This window comes from Mirounga leonina, unplaced genomic scaffold, assembly GCF_011800145.1.
Source record: "Mirounga leonina isolate KUSES-001 unplaced genomic scaffold, KU_Mleo_1.0 Mir_115, whole genome shotgun sequence".
In the NCBI taxonomy this organism is placed as follows: domain Eukaryota; kingdom Metazoa; phylum Chordata; class Mammalia; order Carnivora; family Phocidae; genus Mirounga; species Mirounga leonina.
Window position 1 is genome coordinate 53,329,695 of NW_023270268.1, and position 24,744 is coordinate 53,354,438.

General features: G+C 43.9%; 1 long non-coding RNA gene across 1 annotated transcript in view; it reads left to right on the plus strand.

The window, feature by feature from the left end:
- Positions 1–1,369: 1,369 nt before the first annotated feature.
- Positions 1,370–24,744, plus strand: part of LOC118005811 — a 29,150-nt gene continuing 5,775 nt past the window's right edge. Inside the window, exons 1-5 of the long non-coding RNA XR_004677879.1 lie at positions 1,370–1,512; positions 2,360–2,565; positions 4,116–5,772; positions 6,535–6,759; positions 11,483–11,561. This is a non-coding gene — a long non-coding RNA (uncharacterized LOC118005811). The remainder of the gene's footprint in view (positions 1,513–2,359; positions 2,566–4,115; positions 5,773–6,534; positions 6,760–11,482; positions 11,562–24,744) is intronic.

Sequence of the window (24,744 nt, forward strand, 5' to 3'; positions counted from 1 at the left end):
AAAGTCTGCTCAAGAAGGACTGGGGTGGGGTGCAAAGAATGTTATGGTCTCTAGGGAATATGTAGCCAGCTCTTGGGAATTTATGTTGCTAGTCCACTGTTATGAGCTGAACTGTGTCCTCTCAAAACTCATGTGTTGAAATCTTAACCCTCAGTACCTCACAGTGTGACTATATTTGGAGGTGAGGCCTGTAAAGAGGTAAGTAATATAAAAGGAAGTCATTAGGGTGGGCTGCCTTCCAATATGACTGGTGTCCTTATAAAAGGAGGGGATTAGTATACAAATAAGCACAGAGGGAAGACCACATGAGGACACAGGGACAAGGAGGCCATCTGCAAGCCAAGGAAGAAGAAACCAACCCTGCTGATACCTTGATCTTAGACTTCTAGCTTCCAGAACTAGGAAAAATTAATTTCTGTTATGTAAGCCACCCAGTCTGTGGTACTTTGTGATGGCAGCCCTCACAAACTAGTACCCACCCATTATAGAGAAACACCTAGAGGGCCTGGCACAAATTCTCCCTCCTAACCAATTCTCTTTTTCAGCTCTCCTTCTCAAACTGTGAGTACAGCACACACTGAGACATGTTATAATTCATTTGTATAAATCACCTTGTGTATAGACTTACTTGTATAAATATTTATTTTATAAATAAACTTATTTATAAAAATATATACAAGCAGAAAATCAGAATCCCTTGTTGAAATTAAGAAAATACTCCAGTATGGAGCTTGCCAAAGTAGATTTGTCTACAAAAAATGATTCCATAGGACACCTGGGTAGCTCAGTCAGTTAAACGTCTCCTTCGGCTCAGGTCATGATCCTCAGGTCCTGGGATCTAGCTTTAGGCTCCCTGCTCAGCGGGGAATCTGCTCCTCCCCCTGCTCGTGCTCTCTCTCTCTCTCTCTCTCAAATAAATAAATACAATCTTAAAAAAAAAATGATTCCATAGTAAAACACATTTGGAAAATACTACATACTATTGCTTCTCTTCGAAGTTCACAATGTATATCAATACATTAAAGGTTCTGAGAAACCCTACAATAATGAATGTGTTTCAACATTATTTAATCCAGTACTTGCAGAAATTATTTGGCCATGAAACTCTTTCTTGTAGGTTTCTTTTTACAATTCACTTTGAGAAACGTTGCTCTGGTCAAATGCATCCCACTAACCCATCATCATTTAAATGTGTTATTTCCACAGGAGTCAGTTATGTCATTCTTCTTATTCCCACAGTTTTTGTTTTTCAGAGGGTGACATTTCTTGGCTATCTTCCCAGATTCTCAAACTGCTCACGCAGTATGGAAAAATAAAATTCTCCTTGCAAAGCAAGGTAAAGAGGAAACAGAAATCATTTGAGCTAGTGTCGTTATCTTGTTACATCAGTTAGCTCTGAAAGTTTTGACAGGGACCTAGAGAATACAAGGATACAAGAGAAGACCAGAAGCTCCCACTGAGGGCACCCAGCTGGATTGGACAGTGGAGCATGTGACTCTTGCTCTCAGTATGGTAAGTTTGAGCCCCATGTTGGGTGTAGGGATTACTTAAAAATAAAATCTTAGGGGCGCCTGGGTAGCTCAGTCATTAAGCGTCTGCCTTCGGCTCAGGTCATGATCCCGGGGTCCTGGGATCGAGCCCGGCATCGGGCTCCCTGCTCGGCGGGAAGCCTGCTTCTCCCTCTCACGCTCCCCCTGCTTGTGTTCCCTCTCTCACTGTGTCTCTCTCTGTCAAATAAATAAATACAATCTTAAAAAAAAAAAAAAAAAGAAGCTCCCACTTGATGAAATGTACTTTTTAAAGGGTCATCTTTTCTGAGGCTTTCTGAGGATCTCTAATTGCAACTGATATTTTTAAGAGCCAGATAAATAGGATAACTAGTGGGAAACTGTTACCCGTGTGATGCAGAAGGGGACTTTCTGGAAACTAAAACTTATCCTATCTCTGGACATCTTCAATCTGAGTTTTATCTTGATGATAAGAGAAAAGTTAACTCAATGAGTTAAAAGCCATTGTTATTTGTACCTGATTTTTGTCTTGCCCCTTGGCCAGCTGACCAGTAAAATAGTTATTCCTTTTTTGGTCTGTTCTTCACCTTCGTCTCTCTTACGACTCTGATTGCCATTTTGGATTCTGCACATGGGGAGAGAGCAGCTTCTGAAAAAACAGATGACCAGCTTGAGAGTGAATAATGAAAAATTTATTTTCTAAAATGAGTAAGCTAGGATGTAACTTACAAACTTGCTGAATTCCTCGATGGAATTACAAATAGAGAAGGTGCCCAGAATATTACAATTGAAAGAGAAAATGATGGCTATCTCATACAACATCCACCCTCCTCCCATTTCTCTATTAATAGAAGAGGAGACTTGGGATTGGACTGCAAGGGAGGGTGTGTGGTCCCCAGCAAGAGCCGGCACAGTCATGGAGAGCTGGCTTCCACCTGAGCAAGGCTACTTACCAGCTGGGGAACCCTAAGCCATCAGTCACCGCCTCTGCAGAACTTGGAATCATTGCTGCTCTGTCCTCCTTTATGGGCGGTCGCAAGGAGTAAAGTAAGATCAGGTGAGTTTGCAACTGGGCAACTTCTACATGAGAGGTTGCAAACTGATGGCCTGTCATTTTCCTGATGTGTTTTCCTGAAATTTATGATAGCTTCAACTCTTAAATTAGGAGAAGTTATTTGAAAATCTTGCCATTTCTGATAACATGGATGGAGCTAGAGGGTATAATGCTAAATGAAATAAGTCAGACAGAGAAAGACAAATACCATATGATTTCACTCATATGTGGAATCCAAAACACAAAACAAGCAAAGTTAAACAGAAACAGACTCATAAATACAAAGAAAAAATGGATGGTTTGACAGAGGAAAGGGAGGTGGCAAGACGGGTGAATAGGTGAAGGGGACTGAGGTACAAACTTGCAGTTATAAAATAAATAAGTCACAGGGATAAAAATTACAGCAGAGGGAATAGAGTCAATAATGCTGTAATAACTTTGTATGACAAATGGTAACAACACTCACCGTGGTGAGCATTTTCTAATGTGTATAAATGTCAAATCACTATGTTGTACACCTGAAACTAATATAATACTGTATGTCAACTATACTTCAGTTAAAAACAAATTGGTTTTCCATCAGGTTTTTAGATACTTTGTATAAATAAATTTATTTGTAGAAATGTAAGCAAGCAGATAATCAGAACCCCTTGTTGAAATTAAGAAAACAAGGTCTTTCAATATTGGGCCCTCATTCCTACACACATGGAGCTCAGGAGCATTCCCCCCTTTTGATGGGGTATATGATCTCCAGGTTACATCTGTGCCTGCCCCTACCCATTTGTTAATGAGACTTGTGTGGTACAGAGAGGCTTTGGATTTCTTAACCTTTGTAAAAGAGTGAGTTGGAATATTGGGAGTCAAGGTATCTGCACTCCAACTTCCTCCTGGACATAATGTATCATTTCTTTACACTAAGGTTGGAGCTTTGATTTATTTATAAGTCCATAATCACTGACAACACTGAACTTTACCAGATCCCTGTTCTTCTGGAAAACAGGGAAGATTAATCCTCCCAACCTTTTGTTTCCTGAAATCCTCCACCCTTCTGTGTTACTAGAAAGGGCTCCTGTAAAGAATTATCCTTCCCCTTAAGACATGCAAACACTCCCTTGTTTACCCATGAGAGAGCCAGACACAGACCCTTCAAATTCCTGTTCTTTATCTAGTTAAAAAACAAAATTCAACTGAGTGAATTTGAAGATCTGTTTGGCTTTATTCAAAGATTCATGAACTGGGCAGCATCCCATGTAACAAATAGAAAATTGCTCCAAAGAACTATATAAATTGGGAGATTTTCATAGGCAGAAGGGGTCAGGTCAAGGATGTTACTAGCAAGGAATGGATTGTTTCAGGCAAGGCCACCTTCCTTTGGGGGATGGTAAGGGTCTATCAGGCAGATTTCCTCCCTAGTGCTGACCAGGAAATTCCAGACCAACTGGTTAAGATTATATTCCTGGAAAAGGCTGCAACTGTAGTTCGGTTGGGTATGATGTTTGGTGATGTGTTTTTACACAGGTGACTCCATTTGGGGCCTGTTGTCTCTTTAATAGTCTCAAAAATGACCGGATGAATTGACCCCTCCCCACTGGGGAAAGAAGAATTACCTCTGCCTTCAAGATCCTTCTAGATGGACTAAGAATCAAATTGACATGAGACAGATTAACAAGAAAATTCTGCATGTATGGAGAATCCATACAGACATGGAAATTCCAAAGACACTCAGGCAAATATATGTCATTCTGAACTAAGGAGAAGGGGGCAGGGGTCTGGGACTTCAAAGGGAAGGAATGCAATTCGAAGGACAATGAAAAAGAGTAAATGTCTGGTCAACAAGCATCTGCCGGGCCACTCAGAAGCCATGGGACTTAGGAGTTTGATCCCACAGGCCTTGCTATGTTCCTGCCTGTCTCTCTTACCTAGTTCATGTGCTAGTGTAGTTATCTGTGGTGACAGTTCTCTTCCTGGAGCAGGGCCTCTATCTAAATTCTTCAAAGTAATTGTGGGGGAGCAAAAAGTTTCTTCCTGAGTCTTTTGAGTCTTGATTGTGTTCAGTTCAGCATAATCTGCATGCCATAGTGGGCTATCTTAAGGCAGCCTGCCCTTGGCCCCTACACCACCCCCCCCCAAAAAACCCCACTAACTAGACACAGATATAAATTTTTTTTTGATCGGCTGACTGACTGGGGCTTCCCCTGAAGATAGAAGCAACTCCACCTGTAAGATCACCCCACCTATAATTTGCGTACTCCTCCCTATAAAAAGTCTTAGGGGAAACCTGCAGTGACATTGATCTTGACATCTAGAAGGCTCTTTCTATTGCAACAGTCTGACTAAAGTCAGTTTCCTTACCTTATTTGTTCAGGTTTATTTGCTTTTGACACCCTGGTTCCTAAAACTGTATAGGATCTTTGCACAGAGCACGAATCCTATTAAGCATTTCAGACTGAGTCACAGTGTTGGACAGTGGTTGAGTGTTCTCCTAGCTTAGGGGCTGATGGAGAAAGGGAAGCTCTAAGGAGGCAGGACGGGAGAGCAGGACAAATCTAGAGATAGTTTGAAGAGAATAGTGGAAGGTGTGTCTTTGTGATGGACAGAAAATTCTCTAAAAGTCATTTCCATTCACTCAAGACAATTCCATAAGCTAAGACATGCCACCTCCAGTGATCTCATCAAAACCCAGCCCTGATCACTGCACTGATCTATTCAAAAGACTGTGGCTGTTCTCCATTGCCTTTGGGGTCCAGACCAAAATCTGTAGTGTGGCACAGAAGATGCTTCACAACGTGATCCTATCCAGTCTTTCCCGTAGCTTCTCCCCACCAATCCTCAAGCCACACCCTCCCCCAATACAGCAATACAAATGAAGTATCCAATTTTGGGCGAGCGTTCCTGGGGAGACCTGAGCTCCACGCCCCATATTAGGACTCTGGCACGACTCCAGGAGCGCCGTTTACTGAGGAAAACCAGTGGCCCTGGGAGAAACGGGAAAAAACCAATGTGGGAGCTCCGGTTAATCCCGGGAACCTGGCATTAAGGCAGTCCCGCTGTGGACCGTGCAGGGTATCTGCTGGCCATTAAGGGAGAGAGACGAGGGCCATAGAAGAGCATCGTGCTTCCTGGGAAACCCGGCGCGGACCGAAAGACAGCCTCCGATTTTCTGGTTCTAATCTCTCCATGGCTTTGAGCTATTTTACAACCTTTTCAGTTGTAAGTAGTTGATAGCAATGCAAAATGTTCTCATGAACATGCAAATTTTGTCCTGAGAGAGGTCGAATTGATTTCCCTAGCCCCTGTGGAAAAACCAGTTTGCTTCCGTTTACGTATTAATGTCACTATTTCTGATCTATAAACACATCCGTTCTTAGAGTTATAATGCCTGCCTGGTTCCTTCATTGATTAATGAGCAAAATTAAACCTTTAGCATATACATACAATTGATCCTTGAACAACACCGGGGTTAGGGGCAATGACACCCACAGTCAAAAATCCACACGTGGGGCGCCTGGGTGGCTCAGTTGGTTAAGCGACTGCCTTCGGCTCAGGTCATGATCCTGGAGTCCCGGGATCGAGTCCCGCATCAGGCTCCCTGCTCGGCAGGGAGTCTGCTCCCTCTGACCCTCCCCCCTCTCATGTGCTCTCTCTCATTCTCTCTCTCAAATAAATAAATAAAATCTTTAAAAAAAAAAAAATTCACACGTAACTTTTGACTCCCCCCAAAACTTTACTGTTGACCAGAAGCCTTATGATAACAGTTAATTAACACATATTTTGTATGTTATATATCTACATTATTCTTACAATAAAGTGAGTAGAGAAAAATCATAAGGAAGAGAAAATACATTTATAGTACAGTACTCTACTGTATTTATTGAAAAAATCCGTGTATAAGTGGACCCATGCAGTTTAAACCAATGCTGTTCAAGAGTGAACTGTGTGTGTGTGATGATGATTTTAATTATCTTTTAATAGAGCGTTAGATGCTGTCTGGTCCCACCCAAAATTCTTCCAAATCTACCCAGAGACAAGTTGTCTCATCATCTTGAGAGAGTCGCAGGAGATGGAGGGTTGATGTCACTATGCCAGGACTAAAAAAATGAATTGTGAAACATCATGAAAGAAGACCTTCTTCACCCTGGGAGCAGCTCCAGCAGCTGGGAAGACACCAGCATCAACAGGTGGAAGATCTGTGCCCAGGTCAGGCGGGGGGGGGGGGGGGGGGGCAACATTGGTCAGCTTCTGTGCCACAGTGGCAGTGGGTTAAGGAGAGCTGTGTCTAAGGACAGACATCACAGCCAGCCATGGACAGAAGGGAAGCCTGGAGGCCTGAGGAATGGATGAGCCTGGGAGCCCAGTGGGCCTCAAACCTACAGGGTTTTCTTGTCGTCATTGTTAAATATTCCCAACATTCTTTGAATACCCTTTTTTTTTTAAGATTGTATTTATTTATTTGACAGAGAGAGACACAGCGAGAGAGGGAACACAAGCAGGGGGAGAGGGAGAGGGAGAAGCAGACTCCCCGCCGAGCAGGGAGACTGACGCTGGGCTCGATCCCAGGACCCTGGGATCGTGACCTGAGCCGAAGGCAGACGCTTAACGACTGGGCCACCCAGGTGCCCCTGAATATCCTCCTTAAGGCAGACATGGGACTGGGGAGGAAAGAAAGGATTAGGTTACTTTGGTGCTGTATTCAAGTTCTTGGATCCTGATGTGGGAAACAAAAGCAGAAGAAAAATTATTAAATTTCCTTACTACCTACAGCCCACTGACAAGTCCTTGAAACAGGCAGAGTGACTTTCCTCTAGGGACTCAACTGCTTCGATGTTAATACTTTGCTAAGGGCAAAAGGCAATCTTAGCCTGACCCTCAGGATCCTGTAAGTCTACTTTAACATATAAAAATTCCTTTAGATATTTCATTTATCTCTAAACCTCCCCCCTCAAAGATATGTGTTGGCAATCATCCCCCAAGCATATGGCTCACCGATACACATCTGAAGGGTCTCATGACTCAGGTTTTATTAGCCCGTAATAAATGACCATTTCCCAACAATAGCTAGCCCCCTTAAGGTCCTGGAAACCTTGCTTCTAAATTCCTTAGAGACTTACGCTATCCCTAACCCCTGCCCCAACTTGAAAGTATATAATGAACCACCACCTTTTTTCACCAAAGACTTCTCAAGAATTCTTTCTTGGCCATTGGCTTCTAACCCTAACGTCTTTCCTACATCAATCTTCATACTCGTTATTAAAGAATCTGGGATACCAGGTTATGTAAGAAAGCAAGTATCTTATGGTATAGAAAATACGCTCTTGAGATGTCCATCTGTTGAGATCACCCCTTCTTCAAACATCCCTCCCCGAGCACACTAGTATCCATACCAGTTATCAATCAAAGACTATGGTCAGTCTCTCCTCGGCGGTCAGGGATTGTCAACGTATCTGCCATTTTCAGATGACATTGGTGACTACGAAGGCTACAATGCAATCAATTTCAAAATGAAATTGCAAGTCTTCTGAAAGATGTGGGTGTGTGAAACAATGAGTCTGACACTGGAGGAGTGTTTGAAGTGTGTGCGAAGCCATGACAGGCAGGAAGAGACAGTTAATAACAGAGGGGAAAAAAAAAACTGACCAGATTTGGCAGACATGGTAGGTGACTCATTCAACATCTTCCACCCCCTTCTTTTCCTGCCTGTCTCTACTTTAGAAGCTGGAAAAGCTGAAATAACCTTTCTCCCTGTCTTTCCTGCAGCCAACGTGAACCGGACTGCCCAAGTTCAAATCTGGCTTCACCTCTTCCTAACTACATGATCCTGAGCAAGTCATTTAGCTCTCTTTCCCTCAGTTCGCTCATCTGTAAAATGTACCTGCTTTGTGGAGTTGTTCTGAGGATTAAATGAGTTAATATATGCAATGCCCTAAGAATAGTTCCTGGTGAAGAAAACAAAAATGCTAACTCAGGGGTACCCGGCTCTTGGTAGAGGATGCAACTCTTGGTCTTGGGGTCATGAGTTCAAGCCCCATGTGGGCCATAGAGCCTACTTAAAAAAAAAAAAAGGCAACACTAACTCAAAAACCTGGGTGGCTCGGTCATTGGGCATCTGCCTTCAGCTCGGGTCATGGTCTCAGGGTCCTGGGATCGAGCCCCGTGTCGGGCTCCCTGCTCGGCGGGGGGCCTGCTTCTCCCTCTCCCTCTGCCATTCCCCGTGCTTCTGCTGTCCTGCTCTCTCTCTGTCAAATAAATAAATAAAATCTTTAAAAAAAAAAGATATCTGCACCCCCATGTACGCTGCAGTATTATTTACAATAGCCAAGATATGGAAGCAACTTAAGTGTCCACTGATGGATGAATGGATAGAAAAGATGTGATATATATATGCGTGTGATATATACACAGACTGGAGTACTACTCAGCCATAAAAAAAAAAGAATGAAATCTTGCCATTTTCAACAAAAGTGGATGGACCTTGAGGGTGTTATGCTAAGTGAAATAAGTTAGACAGAGAAAGACAAATACTATATGATCTTACTTTTATGTGGAATTTACAACAACAACAAAGACACCAAGCTGACAGTTATGGGGAACAGACTGATGGTTCCTAGAGGTGGGAGGTGGGCAAAATGGGGTGAAGGGAGTCAAAAATTACAAATTTCCAGTTATAACATAAATAAGTCACGGGGATGTAATGTACAGCATGGTGACTATAGTTAATAATACTATATTGTATATTTGAAAGTTGCTAAGAGAAAAAATCTTAAAAATTCTCATTACAAGAAAAAAAATCTGTTAACTATGTGTGGTGATGGGTGTTAACTAGACTTATTGTGGTGATCATTTCTCAATATATACAAATATTGAATATATACAAATATTGAATTATGTTGTACACCTGAAACGAATATAATGTTTGTCAATTACACCTTAACTGAAAATAAACAAAAAAAAGAATAGTTCCTGGCAAGTAGCAAGCACTCAGTGTGACCAGGAGTGTAACTGATCTAGAAGTAGGGGCACATGCATGTACACCTCTCAGTGTGGAGGTGAGGAGACACAATTAACAATCCCACAGACTGCATATTTTGGAGGAGGTATGGTTTGCTGAAGCAAATTCTGGATGCTGGGCTGGCTAACACCCTAGAGGCCCACCAGCTCCGCTGAATCACCAGCAGCCCAAGGCGATTGCCATAAGTCAAGCACTCACCAGCAGCCCAAAGAGAAGGTGTATAACTATTGAATTCCAGACTCATCACCACTGCACCCTTGGAAGGCTAATCCAGAGCCAAACAAGTTTGGAAAGTTCTTTTCCTCCTCTCCTGATACTCCTTTTACCTTTTCCTCTGCTTAATTTTCTCAGGCTTAATTTTCTCAGCCCTGTATCTATTCACACAAAATTGTGATAAACACTCCTCTCCCATCTGTAATGTTAATCTGGAACTGTGTGGAAGGCATAATCTTGCCAACACTTGGTTGGCTATACATCATCATTAGCAGAACAATTCTGCCCCCCTTCAGCCACATTTGTCAAGTTCCTACTGTTTTCTTGGCTCGAACTTTTCTCCCTTAGTAACTCTTCTTGGTAAGCCCCTCAATTTCTTCCATCTTGATGACTGTGTTTCCTTAATAGTCCCTCAGTTTTCCTGCCCCCTACCCCAGACTCTTCAGGGACTCAGGTTGGCTTTTGCTCACCAAAGGGCAGTCTGGCTGAATGTGCGGTGTCCCATTTCTTGGCTACTCTTGACCCCTTGGCTGTTGAGTTTTCCTCTAGAGCACGGTGGTGAGTAATTGCACCCAAATCTCTAGCAAAAGCAGTGCCAAGAACTAACAGGAGGCCCTCTGAGCATAAAATTACAATTTCAAGCTGAGGAAATGTTTCTCTAATCATTTCCTGCCTTTCTCAATTCCTTCCATCCCATCTATAATCATCCTCCTTAAAGATAAAAATAAAATAAAATCTGGTTATAGAATTTCTGAACTTTAAACAGATTCATTGCAACACAGGTTGTAAAGCTTCCATTTTGTACAAATTCCCAATTTGAAGAGAATAGATATGCAATCCATCTGTGAAATTCATAAAGCAGAACTTTATTTCATTAATAGGCAGGCTAATTCAATGTAGACATATGAAAAGGACCATGAGTAGTATCCAGCAAAATATATGGAGCATGAAATAGTGAAATAGTATTAACAGCACTCTAAAGTTGAGGCTCTAAAAGCAGCATAAACAGGAAAGGCATGCTGGTGATTTAGAGAAGGGATTTCTCAGTTGTCATTTTGTGTGGCCAGTGATACTTTGACATTACTGTTCAAAGCATAATTTTTAACTTAAAATATTATGGACAAGCAAACATTTCACAAAAGAAGATATACCAAAGGCTGAAGCACATGGAAAAAATGTTCAACATCATTAGTCATCAGGGCAATGCAAATCAAAATCACACTGAGATATACTAGAATGACTAAAATGAAAAAGACTGACAATCCAAAGTGTTGGCAAAAATGTAGAACAACTGGGACTCTGGTTTTCCTTTCTGGTGGAGATGAAAAATGGCCCAGCTGTTTTGGAATAGTTTAGCAGTTTCTTAAGAAACATTCTCTTACCTTATAACCCAGTCATTCAACTCCTAGATATTTATGAAAACAAATGCCCGCACAAAGATTTATACACAAATGTTCTTAGCAGTTTTATTCATAATAGCCACAAATTGTCAAGAACCCAAATGTCTCCCAACAGGTGAATGGATAAACAAAATATGATATATTCATACAAGGGATCGGCAAAAAAGGGACGAGCTACTGATACATGTTACAAGGATGATCTCAAAATCATCATGTGGAATGAAAGAAGCCAGACACAAAAGAGTATATGCTGTATAATTCCACGTATATAAAATTCTAAACAATGCAAACTTATCTCCAGTGACAGTAAAGCAGTGGTTGCCTGGACACAGGAATGAAGACAGGACAGACTGCAAAGGGGCACAGGGAAACCTTTGGAGGTGAGGAAATATTCTTGTATCTTAATTCTGGCAATAGTCTTATAGGCGTGTCAAATCTGTCAAAACTCATTGGACTGTGCACTGTTTATTTTTTAATTGAAGTAGAACTGACACACAAGGTTACCTTAGTTTCAGGTATACAACATAGTGATTCGACAATTCTCTACGACACTGTTACAAACCATTGACTGTATTCCCTATGCTGTACCTTTTATCCTCATGATTTATTCATTAAGTAGCTGGAAGCCTGTATCTCTCTCTCTCCCCTTCATGCATTTTGTCTATCCCCCCACCATCTCCCTCCCCTCTGGCAACCATCAGTTTGTTCTTTGTATTTATGGATCATTTGGGGTTTTGTTTGTTTGTTTATTCATTTGTTTTCCTTTTTAGATTTCACGAGTAAGTGGTATGGTCTTTGTCTTTCTCTGACTTACTTCACTTGGCAGAATCCCCTCTAGCTCCATTGAACTGTGCATTTTGAATAGGTGCAGTTTCTTGTATGTAAATTACACCTATATTAAATCAATAAAGTTGATTTTTAAAAATATTATGGGCCAAGTGAAGAATAGCATTACTATTGCAAAAAGCAGAAGAAAACCTTTTTCTTCTTGGAAGACATCTCCTAAGCAAGTCTTCAACCGTTTAAGCTTTGGCTACTATCAATAGGAACAAATGCGGTGTGTCCAAACTGAGTTGGTTTACTTCCTGGAAACCACCTGGAATGAGGCACTCTCGGACCTGGCTTCATTCATAAGCAAAAAAGACAATCCCTTTCAAATTTAAAATAGTTCTTCTACCTGAGTGCCTTAGGGCAGGACACTCTTTTGAAAGGGATTTGGACAGGAACCTGAAGTTTCTCCAATACCCTTTGTGTATGGTGGAAAGGTCCTTCTGTCTCTGGGAACTGAGCTTCTAGATTCAGGAGTAATATCCATGAAGATGACCATCACCCACACTCTCTAACCATTCCCTCTCTGCTGCCCGTCTCCCCAAGATAACCGAATAAACCCATATCTGGAACTGCCACTGGGCACATATTATAGCTAAGCACTTCACATGCATTATCTCATTTCATTTACTACAGCAACTTACATAAGGCCATTACTGTTGAGATGTCTGTTACATAGAAGACAAAACTAGGGCTTGAAGAATTTGTGTGATGAACCCAAGCTACATTGCTCGTTATTAGCAGAGCTTAATGAATTAAAATACAGACATTCTGACTCTAGGGCCATTTTTAACCACCTTACTCCCTAACATGGAAATCCACAGAGTCGACCATTCAGTTAAAACGACCCTCATGTTTGCTAACTATAATTAAGGCACCACCTGGGGTTAAGCATTCCCACTGTAAACCCAAATCTAGAGCTCTGGGCATCGCTAGTGCTTTGGCCCCTCGGGAAGGGGGGGAACCGGTCAAGGGTAGGGAGGCAACGTGTTTCCACCGAGGCTTTCCTGGCTGCCTGAGTCCCCACACTGGGGATGGCCCACAACTTCCTGAATAAAGCCAGACCCAAGAAGGGACTGATTATCCCAGTGACACCCCCAGAAGAAAGTATTTCACGTTTAAATTCTCCTCCTTCGGGAGCATGTCTCTTACTCTTTGTGTAGAAGCCATGGCTGTTTTGCCATGAACATTTGTTGAAGGGACATTGTCTGGATACTCTGACAGAGTCCAGCTCCAGGCCAAATTCTCGGTGTGATTTTTCAGGTCCCACATAGGCAACTATAAAGGCTTTCCCTGGCCCTCCCTGGCCAGCCTTGCTCTTACGCATACCTGCGCCTCCATTAGGAAGTCTCCTTATCAAAGAACTGGAGAACTGTAAAGATACTTTTCTCCACTCTTGACTCAGTACTCAGATCTTCTCCACTCCTAACTCTTCCCTCCTTACCCCAGGCCCTTGGGTCCACAAAACTGCTCAGACCTTTTGTCTGGGGCTCCCTCAGCAGTGAGATGACCCTTCCAACACTCCACATCTGCACTGATCTACCTGTCCCTAGACTCATACGCTGTTCCATGGGGAAAACGGATCACTAGGGAGCTGGCGCTTTCTATGGATTATACTCTTGCTTATACTATTGCAGTCAGTGACAAAAGCCTTGACTATTTACTTTTCATTTTACTTTAGTGGGCTACTCCCCCACCTGGCCGCTCAGCTCTCTCAAGCTCAGCTGAGCTGCTGCAACTCTTGTCTCTAAAAACCCTGCCCCAGAGACACAATGGCCTGTGTCCCACCTTTCTTCTGATCAATCTTCTTAACTACACCCTCTTCTTCCGTCCTTTCCTCTTTATTATAAGGCTTTGCACGCATCTTTCTTTTTAATTCCTGCCTCTCAGGGCCGTACATGCAGCTAACTCAATGTCCAGATAGCGATACTGCTCAGCTTTCAGGCCTGACATTCACGTGAATAACTGCATGGGTGGTGACAGGCATCCCTCCACCTCACCTGGGAGGAGTCATGTTGGCAGTGACCTCCCACTGGGACAGCAAGTAGTGAGGTTACCCACCGCAGCAGGTGATGCTGACTAGCGGTGCGTCCCACAGTGGCCCCTCCTTGAGTTAGGGTGTACCCTAGAACTTTGGGGAGAGTGAGGCTCTGTGAGTTCCCGGTCTGAGAGACCACTTAGTGGAGGCGGTTGTAAGCGACTCGAGTCTCTGAATGTCATTACAGAGGCAATGCCCACTTCTCTGACAAGACAAAGTTCCTCGGGGTCAGGAACACTGGTTAGTTCACCTTTGCATCCCCGGCACTAGGTGTGACTCAATAAGTGGGTGCTGATGACATGAAACAAGCCACAAACATATGTTACTTCTGGAATGTTGTCATAGAGCAACTTCATTTTCCTTATCACCGTTGCTCTAAGGTTATCTAGTGGCACTAGTTCTCCCCTCACCCTTGTATAAAAAGTCAGGCAGGTCCTATGACTTCTCTGTCCACTTCTTAAGTCACAAACCCCGTCTCAGATTCAGTATTTACTACATCTAGGCCCAAATTAAAATTCAAAACTCCAACTGTGGCTTATGGTTGAGCTGTTCCCCTTGGGTATATGGTGCCCAGGGCCAGCTGCCAACAGGAAGACTCAGTTTGGGGAAGAGGCTGTTTTCTCTCTTGCTCCTACTCTGCCGATTTCTGCTCATCCACTTCACCTGCTGCGGTTTCTGATGTCTCCAGGGTCTGAGGGTCACAGGAAAGTTCCGAATTGACTGGTTCTGTCATCTGTGGGCCCCAAGCTTTCTGAGTCTGACTGATTTTTAAAGTAGATGATCTTTCTTATAGATATTTTGTGGGTTCTTTGGAGAGCTCTGCTCCCCCCTCCAAAGAAACCATAGATTATCAAATTTGCAGCTATGTTGCCCTAGGTGAGTTCCATTTTATTCCACTGGTACCTGACCTAGGATTCCAGCCAGACCTTTACCTCCTATCAGCTCTGTTGGCCCCTGCATGAATCTCTGGGATAGAACCTAAGATAAGCCTAAGCCAGCTCTCTCTTGTGTTATGACCTACATTTGGTGCACAGGAAATATGCCCTCTTAACCTGACAAAGTCTGCAAGTGTTATCTGGTCCCAACCTAACACCCCTCCTTTGCTTACCACCAGAGCTGTTGGCCATCCCACTCTTCAACACTGAGGTTCACTTCCCAGGCCAGAGTTGAGCCCAGATCACTGTAACCCAACTGTTGAGACCCCCATCTGGCTCTCCTGGGCCCCCTTGCATTGGGTTTGAGAGGAGAGCATTCCTTGCCCATTGGCTAGGATCAGACTCCCAGTGAACCCATAATAGTTTTTGCAAAAATCCGCTTCCCCATATCTCTCTTGTCCCTACTCCCTTCAGTCCTTTATATATCCTTGATGTGGGTGAAGAGTTCAAGAGTCTATAACCACTTTTCTGCTCAATCCTTTGGAAGTTTGCGCGTTGGAATTCGGTGTCTATGGTACCTCTGGTGCCTCAGCAGTTACGCATTCATCTGAAGGAACTGAAGCACAAATGCTATTAAGCTTAACATAAAATTAATTCGCCTGCTCAGCGAGGAGAAAAGTGGCTGAAGAGCTGTCATGGCTCAGTGCCCCCAGATGACTCATATGTGTGCCCTGACCACTTTAGGGGTGTAGAAGGGGCCCCATAAACATGAGGTCAAGCTTTTTGTAGGTGGAAAATCAGAAGAGTTTCCTCCTAGGTGAGTGTCGAGTGGCCATGGCCCAACGAGAACAGCTAGAAGGAAGTGATGAGCCCCACCCACCCTGCAGCCTCCCACGGCTGTGGCCACAGAGAACTTGGGGTCTGCTGACAGTGTTTTCCGACAGCCCCTGTGGGAATGGTAGTAATTAATACCCATATTGAATGGAACTGAAAAGTCCAAAATAAACTCCCCTCAGGAGGTCAGGGGGTTGAGGGAGGCTGTAGGCAGCTGGGGCTGGCTTTAAGATTGATAATTGATAACAGAATGGATAATTCTGCAGACTGCTGGGCAACGTAAGCCATTACTGCTGCTGGGGTTCAGAACACGCTACCCCAAAATATAGCACCTTGGCCTATTAAATATTTTAAGCTGAAGGGGTTTGAGAAAATGGCAGAAGCAGGAAGACCACTCTGACACCCCACCCCTCCTCCCCCCACACCTGACCCCTGTTGCCCTTCTTCCCTGAAACATGTCATAAAACCCTCACACGAGAGGTGGGAAAAAAGGAGCATCCCTATCTCCAAAGACAAGGAAGCACTGAGAAGAATCCTCACAAACAGGCCTTGCTAAGTTTCCTCAAGTTCATTACGATTACCTCATACTCCTAGCTTATTATATTTTTATATGATTGTTCGCTCTTCATCAAACCTAGCATAAAAATACTCAGGTCTAACGGTTTCTTTGAATCTTCATTTCCTTATGAAGGCTCCTGTATCCCATAAAACTTATATTAAATAAATGTGTATGCTTTTCTCCTGTTAATCTGCCTGTGTCGGTTTAATTTTCAGACCCAGCCAGGAACCCCCAAGAGGGTCAGGGAAAACTTTTTCCGCCCTTACACGGCTTAGGATTTCTTTCTGTCCAGCACTATATGTAGTGCAGGATCCTGAAAAATAAAACCTGTAGGAAGATCCGGGGCCTGGCTTTTCCGAGGGTCCTTGCCCATCCTTTAGGCTCAGGAAGTGGGCGAGACCATTAAGAAGGAAACCAGGAGGCTCTCTTTATTCCTGGAGCCCAGGATCTAAGGAGCCTCTTCTTGCCTCCTTCACATCTGAGCCACCAATCAGAGATACCACCCCAAAACTCCCCATGCAATAACCAACTCTCTTGGTCCTTTGCCAAGAAGACTCCAAAGGGTTCACCAAAAAAGCCTCTCTAGCTTTCATAATATCTTCACTTTTTCAGAATTTCTACCCACTCACCACACCCTCTCATCCTCCAGAAATTTTCTGGGGAGGAGAGAGGAAGGAAGGATACAACAGCCAGTCCTCTGAGCCCAAAGGGGATTCTTTCTTCTTCCCAAGATCTTATTTGTGAAGATTGAGATAAAGGGTAGCAAAGACTTCAGAGAAACAAAACTCAGAAGGCCAGGAACTGATAGAAGTGAAGGTTCTGGCTGGGAAAACTCTGAAGACGCAAGAGTTCAAGACTGAGGTATGGGACATGGGCATAGAAGAGTACTTTGGATTGGGACCAGAAGTTGTCACTCAACCCTCAGGTGAAAAGGCCTGGCTTCCCCCATAGCTGAGAGCCAGGACAGTGGGGGAAACATTTCAGACTCGTGTATTATCCTGCCTAGCTGAATTCCATGACTCTACCGAGTTGCTGTATATGACACCAAGACATTCTTCATCCCAAGTATGCTGATTTGGATGACTCAGCCAGAAGCAAAGCAAAGAATAGGACTGTGGGACCACATGAGAGCCCAGCAAGCAGTGTGGAGTAGAAACTCTTTAATTTGTTTGATTGAAGGGGAGCCAGGAGGACTTTACATGGGAAAGAGCCTTCGATAATTGTGTGTCTGACTCAGGCCTTTTTGTGACAGATGTTTAAAAAAAAAAGACATACATTTAGCCTTCATGGGAGAATAGAGGAACTATATCAATGCTTTTCTTTTACTAAGACATAAATATTATATAAAAAGAAAAGATTAAATGGCATGGAGTGGCAAGTGATAGTGTAATCCCTGAAGGTTTGATTTCAGATTAAAATTCAAGTTTACCAATGTTTATACTAGGATAATATACTCCCAATGAAAATCCTAACTTTTCAGCTTGTTTGTTACAATCTGCTTTTTACTTTTTTTTGCCAAAATCTCCAGCTGTTTGAAATCTAACAATCATCCCTTAAGCTGTTTATTATCCTTAGCATGTTCTTCATAAACATAAGACACTTGTTAGGAGGGAAAAAGGAAGCTCTGAAATTAGACTTTCTGTTCAGAGGGTTTCTAATTCACAATAAGATAATTGTAAGGGACCTAACAACTAATTTATTTCATAATATAAATATTTTTGAATGTAACTTATTGTGTGTGGGGGTGTGTGTGGATGTATGTCCTCATCTGTCACATGAGACTTGGCATTCCTTGGGGTTTCAATGGCAGATTTCGAGCACGTTGAGCTGTGTTTTAGATATTCTCAGCAGACCAGCTCTGATAGGAAATTGAGCTCCTTTCATTCAAAAGAAAAATGAATCCAATGCCTTTTAATGGGATCTATATTCAATTAGTCAACAAATGGAAGAAAGAGTCTACCAGTGAACACATTCCAGACAACGGAATTAAGCTAATTTACTTCAACCTGATACTATTGTTTTCCTCCTAGAACACAGGATAAAGTATAGAAAATTCTCAGGTTTCCTTTAATCATCACAGTTCTTTCCAATTTTGTCTGTGCCTGAAAACATAGATGCCCCTTGTATGATTGTGTTACCAAATGTGATTCTTCTTTCTTTAATTGGAAGAGACCTTAATGTAAGTAACTCATTATTTATCATTAGCTCTCAGCCACAACAGTATGCTTTTCTGCATCTGCACAGAGCTGTCATCAAAAGGCCAATTTATTGTTCAAGGTGACCGTGGACTGAAATAGGTATTTTTCCTTCGAATAATCGAGGTTTCACAGTTTAAATGAACGTGTACAAAACATACAAGGTCAAATAAGTAATAAAATGTAGCTAAAGGAGCATAAAAGCCCCCATTTAAAAACAAAACAACTTTATCCTACCCCTGTGTAAGTAAGCCCTCTGGCAGCAAAACAGGGACTTCTGCTGGGATAGTCCATCTCTGCAGGTGGCCTCTTGTTGAAGTTCTAGAAGTTGGAGCTTTAAAATGGATGCAGGGAGGTAAGTTTTTGAAAATCACATCAAGGGGCACCTGGGTGGCTCAGTTGGTTAAGCGACTGCCTTCGGCTCAGGTCATGATCCTGGAGTCCCTGGATCGAGTCCCGCATCGGGCTCCCTGCTCAGCAGGGAGTCTGCTTCTGCCTCTGGCCCTCCTCCCTCTCATGCTCTCTCTCTCTCATTCTCTCTCTCTCAAATAAATAAATAAAATCTTAAGAAAAAAAATTTAAAAAAAAGAAAATCACATCAAATAATGACAAGTACAGACATTGCCCACCAAATATGGTTGTGACTAAATATATCTGATAATGCAGGTTTGTTCAAATGATTGTCTTTCCCAGGTTCGCCCTGTCAAGTGTCATAGCCTCAATCCTTTGGTTTTACTGAAACAATGGCAACATCGTTAGCAACTAAAATCACAGAGGTGCTTCGGCCTTTGGAGAGCAAGGGCAAAGCTTGATTTTTTTCTCCAAGCCTTCTTCCCAGGGGAATGGGTCAATGAACCAGCATTTGTTGTTAGGTTGAAGGGTTTGAAGAAAGTGGGTTTGTCACTCACTCAGCTGCACTTGGCCATTTTCCCTGGCTATTTACAGTGGTCTGGGGACTTGCACTAGGCCTTGGTGGGTCAGATACTCAGCCTTGGGAGGGTCCCAGATTTGCCCAAAGACAGACTCATGGCCACGGGAGGCTGATGGACAAAGCCACGTGCTCATTTGTTAATTTCCACTGAGAACTAGAACTGTTAGGTGGGCCAGATGTTCGTGCCATCTCAAGTAGTCCCTTCTTCTTCAGAGGCCGGGGAGGCCAGGTTTGCTGGTGGTTCTCTGGCAGCATGGCCTCAGAGCTAGGGCAGGAGGCGCATGAGTCAAGGGCTTGGTCCCAGCAAATTTGGGTGGCCCATTAGACCATGTCTACACAGTTATTCCTGTACCACACACTGGCTGGGCACTCCTTTTCCAGAATGGTGTTTGAATAGGCACCAGTAACATTTGTTTCGGGGATTATCCTTTCTCTAGTTTCTATAGCTAACCAACTGCCTCTTACTGATGCTCTCTTTCTTCAGATAATTTAGCGCATTTGATCAAGTTTTCAGCAGTTGGGCTACCTGGGAGCCACTCTGTATCTTTTTTTTTTTTTTTTAAGATTTTATTTATTTATTTGAGAGAGAGAATGAGAGACAGAGAGCACGAGAGGGGAGAGGGTCAGAGGGAGAAGCAGACCCCCAGCTGAGCAGGGAGCCCGATGTGGGACTCGATCCCGGGACTCCAGGATCATGACCTGAGCCGAAGGCAGTCGCCTAACCAACTGAGCCACCCAGGCGCCCTGCCACTCTGTATCTTTAAGGTGACTTGTACACCTCTGCTCGGAGCCCCTTTGGGCTCAGAGGATAACTTATTTTCCTCTCTGTGGGGTGGGACACTCAGGTCATGGTTGCCTCTATTTAAAACCTACATGTAACACCAAAGGAAAGCAGAGAAAGCTCCCGAGAGGTTATGTATTATCAGGAAAGTGTGTTATCCTGGGGGGGGTGTCTTCAAGGTTAGGTAGTCACTGACCTGGTGGAGAGGACAAGGAAGTCATACCAGATGGATGGTGTGGGCATTAGTGGGGGATGGAGGCTAGGAGCCCTGGGCACAGTGAAGATACTATTTGAGCAAAGATAAGGAGGTAGGCAGGTTCACCTTGTCTGATAGTCTGTGGGGTGGGGCCTTGTCTTTTTCTCAAGTATATCTCTAGCACTTAGCATCTAACACATAGTAGTTGCTCAGCAAACACAATGGAAGGGCAGAGACCAAAGAAACCAATTGATTTGGAGTGCAAGGTTTCATCCTGGAGTGGGATTTCAGGTTGGGGAGTCTGAATCAATGGAAAGAAGACTGGAGCTAGAATCAGCAGATCCAAGTTGAGTGATCCAATATGTGACTTGGAGCGAGGCAGTTCACCTCTTGGGGCTCAATCTCCTCTGTACAACAGGGATGTTGACACTGTAGCCACTTCACAGGACTGCTGAATGGTAGTGAGTACAACTGTGAATGGGAAAGAACAATGGCGAGTGGGGAGCTACTTTAGAAAGCACAGTGCTCACAGAAGGTAGTGGCAGTGATGAGAAATAACCCAGCTCCTTTTGCTGTGCAAGGAAAAGCCACTGAGGAAGAGGGGTGCGGGTCCATCTCTGTTGAATTCCCCCTCTGTTATGCAAGATCATGGGCAGCCTGCTGATGAGGTTCTTCAGCGGGGCTGGAGAAGGAAGTGGGGTTTCTCACCCAAGGTCGGCAGATTTGCCAAAATTAAGAGAGCAAGCAGAGCTGAGAGCCAAATGAAAAGCTGGGTTCAATTTAACAAAAAAAAAAAAAAGGAGATTCCAAACAGGACAACAAGGGTGAAGCATCAAAGACAGAAGCATGAAGCCAGGAATCTGAGTGCCGTAGAGAGGAGATAAAAGCCAGGCCCTAAGTATAAGCACATGCCCAGAAAAGAGGGACTGTCTGTGGTTGTCTTTTTTTTTTTTTAAGCTTTATTGAGATACAATTCATATACCACACAATTCAAACATTCCAAAGGTACAATTCAATGGCTTTTAATGTATTTGCAGGGTTAGGCACCCATCACCACAATCAGTTTTAGAACATTTCATTAGCCTGGGAAGAGAACCCACACCCTTAGCCATAACTCCCCAGTCTCCTCACGCTGCCTTCATCCCTGCGCAGCCTCCTTTCTGTCTTTATAGATTTGCCTATTCTGACATTTCATATAAATGGCATCATACACTATGTGGTCCTTTGTTCCTGGCTTCTTTCATGTAGCGTGTTTTCAAAGGTTTCAACCAATATTGTAGCATATAGAAGTACTTCATTTCTTTTTACCGCCGACTAATATTCCATTTTACGTATGTGCCGCATTTTGAATATCCAGTCATCCGTCGATGGGCAGAACTCTATACCCAGAGTAATTATCACTAAGGGTGAGGGCACCATAAAGACTGTTAGGCTTTGCAACATGCCAGTGTTTTCAACCCTGTTAGGATATGCCTAAAAAGCTTATGCTGAAGAAAAAGACTGACATCGTTACTGATTGGATTCATATCCAAGTATGAAAAAAACAGTCCATGTCATTCAGTTAAAAATTTCAATGCCTCCACGTCCTCTAAGGGGCAGGCTTCCATAGAGCAAATGCTCATTTGGGAAGTGCTAGGGAGTACTTGAGTGTGTAATGCTGTTCTCATTGATAGCCATGAGAAAATTAAATGTCCCATTAAATCCACTTAAAAGAAAACTGTGAACTACTAGAAAGTCCTTACAGGAAGACACTCTTTCCTTCCCTGATGTGCCATTAGCAGAGCAAGTGATTCAAGCTGTTTTCTCAGCTGTGAGAGTTGCACTGAGCCCCAGTCTTGTGGCCAGAAGACCTGATGACTAGCCGCTGAGGCCAGGGCTCCCCCGGGACGGTGGGTCTGGAGCTTCTACTGCACAAAAGTCACAGTCTCATCCTGGCAGCACACCTCCCACCTTTCCCTCATCAGCCACATGAGCACCCGGCCCCAGACTCCAGACCCTAGCTGCAGTTCTGCAAGGGGAGCCCAGAATTCAACATGACAAGGTTGGCTCCCCTCTTGCTGGGAACCCCGATCAATGAGATGAGGGAAATCATACATGGATTGAGCCTGCTTGCGAGGAAGACCACAGGCAGCAGATCTGGCTCGGCCTTCCCCACATGTGACGGGAAGCTGGAGGAAACAAGCAGATGATATTCTCTTCCAGCTAACGCTCACCTTCGGTTGAAAATGATAATCATACTTATTTCTAGCCGTCCGCCCGAGATCCCTTCCAGCCCTAGAAGACTTTTCTCTACTGAAAGAGGAAGAAAACAGGGCCTCTACACTGATTTTCTCTTCTGAATTGTGCGCTTGTTGTAGCTTATGGTTTTCTGGGTTTATAAGTAGCACATTCCGTGAACATATGAAGGAAGTGAAAGCAAAGCAGAAAGTATGATGAAGAAAAGAACAGTAACTTTCCACTCAGATTTAATCACTGCATCTGCTCTGTTTTCTCATTGTGGGAAGTCTCTATATATTTGGCTTTCCTGGATTTGTGCATCATGGTCTCTCTCTTCTCTGTGTCATTTTCGTCTCTATTCAACTGTGAGAAAATGTCTCCTTGGTCTTCTTGCCCTAATTTAGTACCCGCCGTGTCCACCGACTCCATGCATTTCCAGATGTGGCTACTGTGTCTTAAATAGTCTTCCTGCACCCATTGCTCCCTTTTGCCGTGTCTACCTGCTCCTGGGTCTTGGGTGCGGTATGCCCTTAAACTCCCTGAGGACACAAATTAGAGATGCTTTAAGGTGCCCTACTCCTGGGCTTGACATAATACTTCCAGAAGGGTACATTTTTGCTTTGATTTCTCAGGTTGGACCTCTTGTCATAAAAAAAAAAAAAAAAAAAAAGCTTTGAATATGTCTGGTGGTTTTTCTCCATAGAGAGGGGCTGTCTCTTTGTGTCCAGTATTGGGAGAGGAGATAGATTCTAGCAGCAACCATGTGGGTCCCTTGTGAAAATCCCACAGACCGAGTAAGGAAACCGATGCGGTAGTTCTGCTTTTTCAGATTAGAGGTCTGCTTGCAAGTGGGAAGTAGGTGGGGCCTGACCGCCGAGGCCAGATTTGCAGCAACGCTGCCCTGGCGGGCGCAGAACTTCCTTCTCTGGCTTTGCTGTGCGGTCAAAGGTTCCTGGGGGGCATCTCACCCTTCCTCAGCCCCCACCGCCTTCAGCAGGACCCGCTTCATATTTGGAGACACCGTCTGCTCCCGAGCTAGGCGTGAGGGCCAGGGACAGCCTCTCGCTGGTGCGGGGCTCTGGCCCTGATGGGGTTGAGATTTCACCCTTTACCCAGGTCCCCTCGTCCCGCCTCCGACTTCCTCATGGACGGGGCATCCCCCCAGCTCCTCCTGTTCCGCGAGAAGGGCTTTTAGGGGGGACCTGCTCCAGCTTCCTCTCCACTCCCTGTGGCAGATAGGACATCGCCAGTTTCCTGCCCAGTGTCTGTCCCCCTGGCCCTTTGCCTACAGAGCCCTGATTTCGTTCACCCACACTGTGTCCAACCCAATGTGGGCCACGAGTGATTCACCTGAGCCAGTACTCCAGGAAGGTGGTTAACCACACCAGAGGGTGCTTTGGAAATATGGGGCTGGGGGGGAAGGGTGGAAGGGGGTGTAAATGTCACAGTGATTGAGGGGCACCAGACAGTGGGGACAGGGGTGCTGAAGGAGGCCCTGCAACACGTGGCAGAGGTGTGTGGCGCGAAGACTGGCCCTGCACGTCCTCATGCCCCCTGGAAATTCAGGTAGGTGAGAAAACTATCGTTTGCGCCTCCCGATCAAACTCCATTTTACAAGGAAACACAAATACATGTTTCATAGCTTTAACCAATGCTGAAATTTTCCAGAAGTACAGCGATTGCATAAATCGAAGAAAGATTGTGCTAGGCTATGTTATGTTCGTGCTGTTTTGAAATTTACCAGGAGCTATTGCCTATTACAGACAATGACATCACCGCTGGGCCTCACTGCTTGTGTGTGAGTTGACAGGGCCACACCCCAACATTGTAGCTGTCACATGGACTTATGTGTGAGGGGGTTTGAGTCCCTGCTAACAGAATCGAATATGATTAAATAAGGGGAGGTGCACGAAACACGGAAATCCGAGTTAAATGCATTCTTACAAGTTTTCAAAATAATTTCATGTTTGTCATCCCATATTACAATTTTTTTTTTTTGGTTTAGCATAATGATAAGAAATCTATGGTGTGAGAATAATAACATTTATTCATTTGGGGGTTGCCTATTGTTTTTCAGCTTTATTTTGATCTTCTTGCCAGAAGAGTACC